The following is an 11,521-nucleotide window of genomic DNA, read 5'->3' as shown; positions in this document are numbered from 1 at the left end:
TCATTTGGGAGCCTGAGGGGATGATAGATAGGATACAGAGAGAGAGGTAGTTACATCCAAGGTGCAGGACACATGAGACTGTGTGGCTGTTAGGAAGGAGAAAGGATTAAACAGCCAGTGCAAAGTGGCCAACCCCCTCAATAACAGGTGTACCACTTTGGATACTGTCGTGGGGGTAATGACCTAGCAGAGGAAAATCACAGTGGTCAGGTCTCTGGCACTGAGTCTGGCTCTGTGACTCAGTTAGGAAGGGGGCAAAAGAGGCGAGCTGTGGTGATAGGGGGTTCGTTCGGGGAACAAAGAGGAGCTTCTGTGGACAAGAACGAGATTCCTCCCGGTTGCCAGAGTCTGGGACTTCTCAGCTCACGTCCTCAGCATTCGAGGGTGAACACCCAGAGGTCGTGGTCCATGTAGGTACCAATGACTTAGGTAGAAAGAGTGACGAGGTTCTGCAAAGTGAGTTGAGAGAGTTAGGTGCTAAGTTAAAGGACAGGACCTCCAGGGTTGTGATCTCAAGATTGCTACCTATGCTATGTGCTAGTGAGGCCAGAGAAAGGAAGATTATACAGTTTAATACGTGACTAAGGAGTTGGTGTAGGAGGGAGGGCATTTGATTTTGGATCATTAGGCTGTCTTCCAGAGAAGGTGGGACCTGCACAGAAGGGCAGAAGAGATGGGTTGCACCTGAACTGGAGAGGGACTAGCAATCCTATTGGGAAGGGTTGCTACTGCTGCACGGTGGGGGTTGGAGGAGGGGTGTTTATACTGGAGTTGCAGAGGATGGGATCCAGAGTGCTAGAACTGATGGTGGAGAGGTTGTGGAGGCAGATGTTGTTAAGACCTCAGGAATCAAAAGGTTGAGCACAGAGGGACTAAGGTTGAGATGCGTATATTTCAATGCAAGGAGTGTCGTAGGAAAGGCGGATGAGCTCAGAGCATGGATCAGCACGTGGATTAATGATATTGTAGCCATTAGTGACACTTGGTTACAGGAGGAGTGGGACTGGCAGCTTGGAGTTGAGTTGTTTTTGACACAACAGAGCAGGAGGGTGGCATTACTAGTCAGGGAAAATGTCATGGCAGTGCTCTGTCAGGAGAGACTGGAGAAGTTGTCTAGTGAGGCTTTATGGGGAACTGAGGAATAAGAAAGGTATGACCATGTTGGTGACATCCGTTAGTCTCACGAGACCATGGATCTGCACCTGGAAAGTCCTCTCCAGGGTGCAGGCCTGGGAAGGTTGTATGGAAGACTGGCAGTTGCCCATTCAGGGTCTCCCCTCTCCACGTCACCGAGGTTGTCCAAGGGAAGGGCAAGGGCCGATACAGCTTGGCACCAGTGTCGTCGCAGGAGTTGCCAGAACGAGGTTGAAGGCAACGTCGGACTGCCTTAGGGACTCCAGCTCCGGATTTGTCCTCAGGGTTTACTCCCGAAGCCTTTCCCATGAGTGGGTATGGCAGCGGAAGTTTGAAATCAGAGGTTTCCCTCTCTTAGATAGACTGCCTTCCCATGCTGACGAGCTCCATCTACCCGAAGGATAGACGACCACGTTAATGGGGCTATATTATAGTCCATGGGATTTAGGGAAAGAAATCTGTAGAGATCACAGACTGTTGCAAGAAACAAATTTATTATAGTTTAACTTTCCACATATTGACTGGGACTCCCATGCTGTAAAAGAACTAGATGGGATAGTTTGTCAATGTATTCAGGAAAGTTTCCTTAATCAGTATGCAGAAGTCTGAACTGGGGAGAGTGTGGTACTAGGTCTGCTATTAGGGCAGGTGACAGAAGCTTGCGTATGGGAACACTTTGCATCTAGTGACCGTGTTGCCTTTAGTTTCAAAGTAAATATGCAAAAAGATAGGTCTGGTCTGGTCTGCAGGTCGAGATTCTAAATTGGAGAAAGGTCAATTTTGATTGTATCAGAAAGGATCAGGCAGTGTGGATTGGGTCAGGCTGTTTTCTGGCAAAGGGGAAATTTTGAGAGTACAAGGGTTGTATGTGCCTGTCAGAATAAAAGGTAAAGAATACAGGTTTAGGGAACCTTGGTTTTCGAGAGATGTTGAGGCCCTGGTAAAGGAACAAAAGGAGGTGGAGAGCAGGTATAGGTAGGGAGGAAGAAATGAGGTGGAGAGCCTGTATAGGTAGGGAGGAAGAAATGAGGTGGAGAGCCTGTATAGGTAAGGAGGAAGAAATGAGGTGGAGAGCAGGTATAGGTAGGGAGGAAGAAATGAGGTGGAGAGCAGGTATAGGTAGGGAGGAAGAAATGAGGTGGAGAGCAGGTATAGATAGGGAGGAAGAAATGAGGTGGAGAGCAGGTATAGGTAGGGAGGAAGAAATGAGGTGGAGAGCCTGTATAGGTAGGGAGGAAGAAATGAGGTGGAGAGCAGGTATAGGTAGGGAGGAAGAAATGAGGTGGAGAGCAGGTATAGATAGGGAGGAAGAAATGAGGTGGAGAGCAGGTATAGGTAGGGAGGAAGAAATGAGGTGCTTAATGGAGTATATGAAATGCAAGGGAACACTAAAGAAACAAATCAGGAGGGCTAAAAGAAGGCATGAGGTTGCCCTACAGAGAAGGTGAAGGAGAATCCTAAGGGATTCTACAGATGTGTTAAAAGGATTGCAAGGGACAAAATTGGTCCTCTGGAAGATCAGAATGTTAACCCATGTGCAGATCCAAAAGAGATGGGGGAGATCTTAACTGGATTTTTATTGCATCTGTGTTCACTCAGGAGACGGACACAGGGTCTATAGAAGTGAGGCAAAGTAGCAGTGAGGTCATGGACAGAGTACAGAGGACGAGGTGGTTGCTGTCTTGGGGCAAATTAGGGTGGATAAATCCCTAGGACCTTATAAGGTGTTCCCTCAGACCCTGTGGGAGGCAAGTGCAGAAACACTTGGGCCTCAGCAGAGATATTTAAATCATCTTTAGTGACAGATAAGGTACTGGAGGATCATTGGCTAGCTAATGTTCCACTGTTTATGAAAGGCTCTAAAAATAAACCAGGAAATTATAGGGCAGTGAGCCTGACGTCATTGGGAAAGTTATTGGAAGATATTCTAAGGGACCGGATGTGAGTATTCAGATAGACAGGGATTATTTAGGGATGGTCAGTATGGCTTTGTGTATGTTAGGTTGTGTCTAACCAATCTTGTAGAGTTTTTCAAGGAAATTACCAAGAAAGTTGATTATTGAAAGGCAGTGGATATTGTCCACATGAATATTCACAAGGCATTTGACAAGGTCCCGCATGGAAGGTTCAGTAGCTCGGCATTCAAGACGAGATGGTAAATTGGATTAGACATTGACTTTGTGGTGAAGCCAGACGGGTAGTAGATGGTTGCCTCTCTGAATGGAGGCCTGTGACTAGAGGAGTGTCGCAGGGATCGGTGCTGGGTCTGTCATATAAACGATTTAGATGATAATGTGGTTAACTGGATCAACAAATTTGCAGATAACACCAGGATTGGGGGTGTAGTGGACAGCCGGGAAGACTGTACCAGCTGGAGAAACGGGCTGAAAGATGGCAGATGGAATTTAATACAGACAAGTGTGAGCTGTTGCACTTTGATTGGACCAACCAGCACAAGTCTTACACAGTGAACATTAGGGCACTGAGGGGGTGTGGTAGAACAAAGGGACCTGGGAATACAAGTCCGTAAGTCTTGAAAGTGCTGTCAAAGGTAGATAGGGTCGAATGAAAGCTTTTGGCACATTGGCCTTCATAAATCAATGTATTGAGTACAGGAGATGGGACGTTATGTTGAAGTTGTATAAGATGTTGGTGAGGCCTAATGTGGAGTATTGTGTGCAGTTTTGGTCACCTACCTACAAGAAAGATGTAAATAAGGTTGAAAGAGTGCAGAGAAAATTTACAAAGATGTTGCTGGGATCTGAGGACCTGAGTTATAGGGAAAGGTTGAATAGGTTAGGACTTTATTCTTTAGAACGTAGAAGATTGAGGGAAGATTTGATAGAGGTATGCAAAATTATGAGGGGTTTTGATAGGGTAAATGCAAGCAGGAATTTTCCACTGTGGTTATGTTGGATGACGTGGAGATCATGGGCTAAGGGTGAAAGGTGAATAAGGGGGAACATGAGGAGAAACACCTTCACTGAGAAGGTGGTGCATATGTGGGACAAGCTGCCAGGGTAAGTGGTGCATGCAAGCTCGATTTCAACGCTTAAGAGGTTTGGATAGGTATGTAGATGGCAGGAGTATGGTCCTAGGCAGTTTAAATGGTTAGGCATGGACTAGATGGGCTGAAGGGTCTGCTTCTGTGCTGTACTTTTCAATGGGGGGGAGGAGGCAAAGATAAATTAGTGAGGAAGAAATGAGAGATTGTGGGGAGAAGGGAGGGGAAAGGGGAGGAGGCATCAAGGAGGTGGTGGGTATCAGGGAAGGGGAAGGATATCAAGGAAGAGAGGGTATGGGAGGAGTGGTGGGTGCATGTGTGTGTGGGGTTCATTCAGGATGGTGAATGAGGGAGTGGAATGAGGGAGGAGAGGGGCGATGCTGAGTGGGGAGGAACCACTGTCGGGAAGGGATCGGTCACTGTCATGGGGCAGGAACTCCAGGACTGCACTGGTCTCCCCTCCCTCTTTCCACAGCTGTTTCCACCATGTCTGCGAGACTCAACTGCAGGTCTCCCTCCTCACCCACCCTTCTTCTGCCTACCACCCCAATTCATGCAGTTTTCCACCCCTCTCCCCCCCCCCCCCCGTCCTTTCTGGCATCTACCCCTCTCTACTCTTATATTTCCTGTTCCCTCCACTACCCATATCTCTTCTCCCCCTTCCTTCCCCTTCATATCTCACCAAGGACTGGCACATTTCCCCAGATGTACAGCAGAAAGCATCACTGTCTGTGATGAGGATTGGAAAAAGCCGTAGAGTGTTGTAGATGCAGCCAGTTCCAACACGGACACAACGTGTCCACCATTGAGGACATCTTCAAGAGAATGTGCTGCGAGGTGGCATCCATCACATTGGACCCTCACCTTCTGGGACGGAATCGGCGAGGCCTGAAGACCGATTCTCAACGTTTTAGGAACAACTTCCTCTCTACCATCAGATTTCTAAATGGTCCCAGAATTCATGAACACCACCTCGCTTTTCCTCTTTCGCACTTTTTGTTTAATTTTGTAACTTAGTCATTTTTTGTGTTTTGTACTGTACTGCTGCCACAAAACAACACATTTCAGGACCTATGTCAGTGACCATAAACTTGGATCTGATCCCCCCCCCCCAAATCCTCGTCCCATCTCCTTATCTTTCCTCAACGCCTCAGGTGTCGCTGCAGTTGGAGTCAGCTTGTGGGATGCTTCCAGCCGCCATGTGGCACTGTCGCAGGAGGTCCGCCCTCGGCGAGGCGAGCGCAAGATGGGCGGCGCCGGCGACGAGTCGCCAACGACGGCGGGGCAAGATGGTCGGCTGGGAGGAGGTCTCGGTCCTCCCAGGTCCGTGAGGGCGGCGTGGGAGGGGGGAGGGCGAAGGGAGGGGTAGATGGAGGAAAGGGGTTTGATGGGGAAGGGAAGAAGGATGGGGAGTGGTGGGTGGGAGGGACGGAAGGAAGCTAGAGTGCAAGAGAACCAGGGAGTTGGGAATGGGAGAGATGGGGACTGCTCCAGAAACCCCTCCAGCTCCTCCGATCTTTGTAACCCCTCCCCTCCCTCTTCCAGCTGCGGACATTGGGATGAACAGCAACAATGTCCAGTCTTCCTGTTCATGAGATTTGTCCAAACTAGGCAGTCACCACTGTGCAGAAGGAATTGCGCTCTGTTCGAATCCGCGAGCTTGATAGGAGTGAAAGGAGCTCCCCTCTGTGTCTGACCCCGGGAGTGTGTGATGGGACGGTGCAGAGGGAGCTCCCCTCTGTGTCTGACCCCTGGAGTGTGTGATGGGACGGTGTGGAGGGAGATTCACTCTGTGTCTGACCCCGGGAGTGTGTGATGGGACGGTGTGGAGGGAGCTTCACTCTGTGTCTGACTCCGGAAGTGTGTGATGGGACGGTGCAGAGGGAGCTCCCCTCTGTGTCTGACCCCTGGAGTGTGGGACGGGATGGTGCAGAGGGAGCTTCACTCTGTGTCTGACCCCTGGAGTGTGGGACGGGATGGTGTGAAGGGAGCTCCCCTCTGTGTCTGACCCCTGGAGTGTGTGATGGGATGGTGCAGAGGGAGCTTCACTCTGTGTCTGACTCTGGGAGTGTATTTTGGGATGCTGTGGGGGGAGCTTCACTCTGTGTCTGACCCCAGGAGTGTGTGATGGGACGGTGTGGAGGGAGATTCACTCTGTGTCTGACCCTGGGAATGTGTGATGGGACGGTGTGGAGGGAGATTCACTCTGTGTCTGACCCTGGGAGTGTGTGATGGGACAGTGTGGAGGGAGCTTCACTCTGTGTATGACTCCGGAAGTGTGTGATGGGACAGTGTGGAGGGAGCTTCACTCTGTGTCTGACTCCGGGAGTGTGTGATGGGACGGTGTGGAGGGAGCTCCCCTCTGTGTCTGACCCCGGGAGTGTGTGATGGGACGGTGTGGAGGGAGCTTCACTCTGTGTCTGACTCCGGGAGTGTGTGATGGGACGGTGTGGAGGGAGCTCCCCTCTGTGTCTGACTCCGGGATGGTGCAGAGGGAGCTTCACTCTGTGTCTGACCCGGGAGTGTGTGATGGGACGGTTTGGAGGGAGCTCCCCTCTGTGTCTGACTCTGGGATGGTGCAGAGGGAGCTTCACTCTGTGTCTGACCCGGGAGTGTGTGATGGGACGGTGTGGAGGGAGCTTCACTCTGTGTCTGACTCCGGGAGTGTGTGATGGGACGGTGTGGAGGGAGCTCCCCTCTGTGTCTGACCTTGGGAGTGTGTGATGGGACAGTGTGAAGGGAGCTCCCCTCTGTGTCTGACTCCGGGAGTGTGTGATGGGATGGTGTGAAGGGAGCTCCCCTCTGTGTCTGACCCCTGGAGTGTGTGATGGGATGGTGCAGAGGGAGCTTCACTCTGTGTCTGACCCTGGGAGTGTGTGATGGGACGGTGTGGAGGGAGCTCCCCTCTGTGTCTGACCTCGGGAGTGTGTGATGGGATGGTGCAGAGGGAGCTTCACTCTGTGTCTGACCCCAGGAATGTGTGATGGGATGGTGCAGAGGGAGCTTCACTCTGTGTCTGACCCTGGGAGTGTGTGATGGGACGGTGTGGAGGGAGCTTCACTCTGTGTCTGACCCCGGGAGTGTGTGATGGGACGGTGTGGAGGGAGATTCACTCTGTGTCTGACCCTGGGAATGTGTGATGGGACGGTGTGGAGGGAGCTTCACTCTGTGTCTGACCCTGGGAATGTGTGATGGGACGGTGTGGAGGGAGATTCACTCTGTGTCTGACCTTGGGAGTGTGTGGAGGGAGATTCACTCTGAGTCTGACCCCGGGAGTGTGTGATGGGACGGTGTGGAGGGAGCTTCACTCTGTGTCTGACCCCGGGAGTGTGTGATGGGACGGTGTGGAGGGAGCTTCACTCTGTGTCTGACCCTGGGAGTGTGTGATGGGACCGTGTGGAGGGAGATTCACTCTGTGTCCGACCCTGGGAGGGTGTGATGGGACCGTGTGGAGGGAGATTCACTCTGTGTCTGACCCTGGGAGGGGTGTGATGGGACAGTGTGGAGGGAGATTCACTCTGTGTCTGACCCCGGGAGTGTGTGATGGGACAGTGTGGAGGGAGATTCACTCTGTGTCTGACCCCGGGAGTGTGTGATGGGACGGTGTGGAGGGAGCTTCACTCTGTGTCTGACCCCGGGAGTGTGTGATGGGACAGTGTGGAGGGAGATTCACTCTGTGTCTGACTCCGAGAGTGTGTGATGGGACGGTGCAGGTGGGTTTGACTATCTCTCCGATTCCCTCTGACAGGAGGATCGAATGCCCAAGGACGATGAAGGTTAAGCGACACTTTGAAAAGGAAGCTGAGTAAGTGACAAATGCGTTTCTGAAATACCCCCAGTGTTCAATGCCAAGTCCCAACCCCTTGAGAAGTTGGGGGTGCATCCCTTCCTGGTGTTAGAGCTCCCAGGCCGGGAACTGTGCACACTGCTCCTGGTGTGAGTCTGACCAGAGGAATCCGGAGACAAGAACTGTATACGGTGCTTCTGGAGTGGTATTAACCTATGGGATAGAGATGGGAATTGTGCATAGTGCTCCTCTTGCAGGTCTAAAGGATACAGAGAAGGGAACTGAAATCGTATTTCCCCTTTTGATATCCATCCAGGGGCCCTTCACCCAAACACTTCTTATCGGAGGAAGCCATGGCAGAACGATTCACCTGCCTGAGTCTGGGTACGACCACGTTTACAGTACCAACGGTTTTCCTATGTCCCGGAACCGAGCAACGGCAGGGAGGCCCGGCCGGCTACCAGGACTCAGAGGACAGGTAAGCTCTGGGAGTGTGTGATGGGACAATATGGAAGGAGCTTCACTCTGTGTCTGACCCCGGGAGTGTGTGATGGGACGGTGTGGAAGGAGCTTCACCCCATGTCTGACCTGGGAGTGTGTGATGGGATGGTGTGGAGGGAGCTTTACTGTGTCTGTCCCCGGGAGTGGTGTGAGAGAACAGTGTGGAGGGAGCTTTACTGTGTCTGACCCCGGAGTATGTTTTGGGATGCTGTGGAGGGAGCTTCACCCTGTGTCCGACCCTGGGAGTGTGTGATGGGACGGTGTGGAGGGAGCTTTACTGTGTCTGACCCCGGGAGTATGTTTTGGGATGCTGTGGAGGGAGCTTCACCCTGTGTCTGACCCCAGGAGTGTGTGATGGGACAGTGTGGAAGGAGCTTTACTGTGTCTGACCCCAGGAGTGTGTGATGGGACACTGTGGAGGGAGCTTCACCCTGTGTCTGATCTGGGAATGTGTGATGGGATGCAGTAGGGGGGCTTCTCATTCTGTGTCTGCACTCCATCAACCCCCCAGGCTCGGGACAGAGCTGGAGGACGACGCGCTGGACAAGGACGTGGAGCTGGATGGGATGTTTGACATGAGTGACAGTCGGGTCCTCGTTCTCTCCCCTGATCTACAGCTCGAGCTGAGCCGTCCTGTGGAAATCCTCCCCCAGAGGTTCTGCATTCCCTGTGAGTGACTCCCACCTTCCCCGACCCCAGGGTCAGTGAGGGAGCAGTCGAGGAGGGGAGCGAGGGATATTGTTAGAGGTAGAGGGGCAATGAGGGGATGGGGAGAGAGGGGGAAGGGGATAGAGATACAAGGAGAGAAATTGAGAGAGACTAGGCAAGACAGAGACAGGCCTCCCACCCCTTCCTTTCCCTACACCTACGATAAACTGAGTGAGAGGTGGGAGGGGCTGGGCTAGCGAAAATGGAGGCAGGTGGGAGGGACAGAAGGGGGTGGACTATCAGGAGCAAGGGGAAGGAGGGGTTACACGAGGGCGAGAGGCAGCAAGGAGCGAGGGAAGGAAAGGCCAATGAGGAGGGATTGATCCAGAGCCCGCTGACCCCCGTGTCTTCACTCCACCAGGAACCACCCCTGTATGGAGCTGTTGCTGTGGCAGCCCCCGGGACACTCGGTCCATCGAGCAATACGGTCCCTCAGCCTCGGTCTGTCTGACAGCGAGACAGGGGTCGCCACTCCCACCACCCCGAGGAACCAGGAGAGAAGGGCAGCCGAGGAGGAGGAGATGGACGTCTGACCAGAGGGTGGCAGGGTTGGGGGCTGACCCACGTCAGAAATAAACTCTCAATGATCATCTGGTTGTGTATCTGCCACCTGGTCACGGGGCGGGGGGGAGAGGACTGTGAACCCGAAGCCCAGTTCTCAGTTGGGGAGGGGACTGTGTGTCTGAAATCTGGTCCCAGAAGGTGGGGGCAGGTGATGTGTTCCTCTCCTGCTCCCCAAGGGTGGGTGGGGAGGACGAGGACAAATTACTGAAATCTTGGCGATGTTTTATCTCAATTTAAATTTTACTTCATACATTATTTGATTCCATGATCGGTTACATTCCCAGCGACAAAAAAAAATTTATACAAATATTACAGAGAGGTTATAAATTTCAGAGAAACCATAATTAGCATTAGTGCAAAATCATCTGGGGTGGCGTTAGTTAATTCGCAATATCGGAGCGTTGACAGAGAGCGGGATAGGGTCTAGGGGAAGGAAATTTGGGCGGGGGGGAGGGAGTTTGGTCCGAATGTGGGAGGGAGGCAGGACCATTCCTTCCTGCAATAAGCAGTGTAGTAGGAGTCATCAGAATCCCACTGAAACTGAGAGGGCAGGTCAAAATCACCATGAGTGGGAAATCAGGTACCCGGGTTACGGTGAGTGGTGTGGGTGGGCATTAGTGTTCTGGTGAGGGGTGGGGGGGGTACCAGTGTTAGGTGTGTGTCAGTGACAAAGTGAGTGTTACGGGGAGTATCAGTGTTACAGTCAGTGTAGGGAGTATCGACGTTACAGTGAGGGGTGGGGGGGAACGGTTACAGTGGGGGGGATATCGGCGTTATGATCAGGGGTGCAGGGAGTATCGGTGTTACAGTGAGGGGTGAGGGAGAGTGTTAGTGTTATAGTGAGAGGTACAGGGAATCTGTGTTGGTGTGGGGAGGGGTATCAGTTTTACAGTGAGGAGTGAGGTGGTGTCGGTGTCACAGTGAGTGTTATGGGGAGTATTAGTGTTATAATGAGGGGTGTGTGTTTAGTGTTTGAGGCCACACACACTGTGTCATCTCATTCACCCTCCCAGTGCCTGGTGGGTGGGATTTAGTGAGACCCTACACTGACTCACCCTTCTCACCTAAAGTCAGACCAGTGCAACGCCAGCCCGATGACTAAAAACCTTGTTCCCTCCCGTTCTGCAGCCATGGAGAAAGGTGAAACCTCTGGGTCTCATCAACTTTCCCCACTATCCGGAATTGGTCCGGCACCCACCCACCTATATTCATCAGGCAGAGGAATTCCGATTAGGAATGACTGCCTCGCTCCACTACTGCTGGGAAGGGGTGGGGTGGAATGGGGCGCACTCTCAGACCCTGGGGAGCCCACCGAATGCTAAGGCGTAGGGCATTAGGACCTCGGGGTGCCTAACGAATGCAAGTGATGTGGGCGTTTGGCCCCTGGGAGGAAACTCAAGGAATGCTACAATGCCTTTTATGCCAGGGAAGCCTCGCCAGATGGAACATTTGTGGGCATTAGGATCCCCTGGAATTCACAGGGGGTACCGGGACTCCACCAAGCACAATACTGCAGACATTTGGACCCAGCAGAACTAATGCAGCAAAATATTTCACTCGTTTGGGGAGCCCACTGAATACACCCATGTGGGCACAGAAGAAAATACTGCAAGAATTTAGACCTTAGGAATGTTGGACCCTGAGGAAGCCACCCAGCACAATGCTGCAGACATCTAACAGGACCCCGGGAAACCTGCTGAACGTGCTCATTTGGGTCCTAGTGCCCATACTGGGAAAATACTGAAAGCATCTGGACCCTACGCTGTGGACATTTGAATCATGGGGATCCCAGTAAGCTCAACGCTGTGGCAGAACGTCCAAAA

This window comes from Hemitrygon akajei, chromosome 31 (assembly GCF_048418815.1).
Source record: "Hemitrygon akajei chromosome 31, sHemAka1.3, whole genome shotgun sequence".
NCBI lineage: Eukaryota > Metazoa > Chordata > Chondrichthyes > Myliobatiformes > Dasyatidae > Hemitrygon > Hemitrygon akajei.
Note: the sequence above shows the minus strand (reverse complement) of the source record.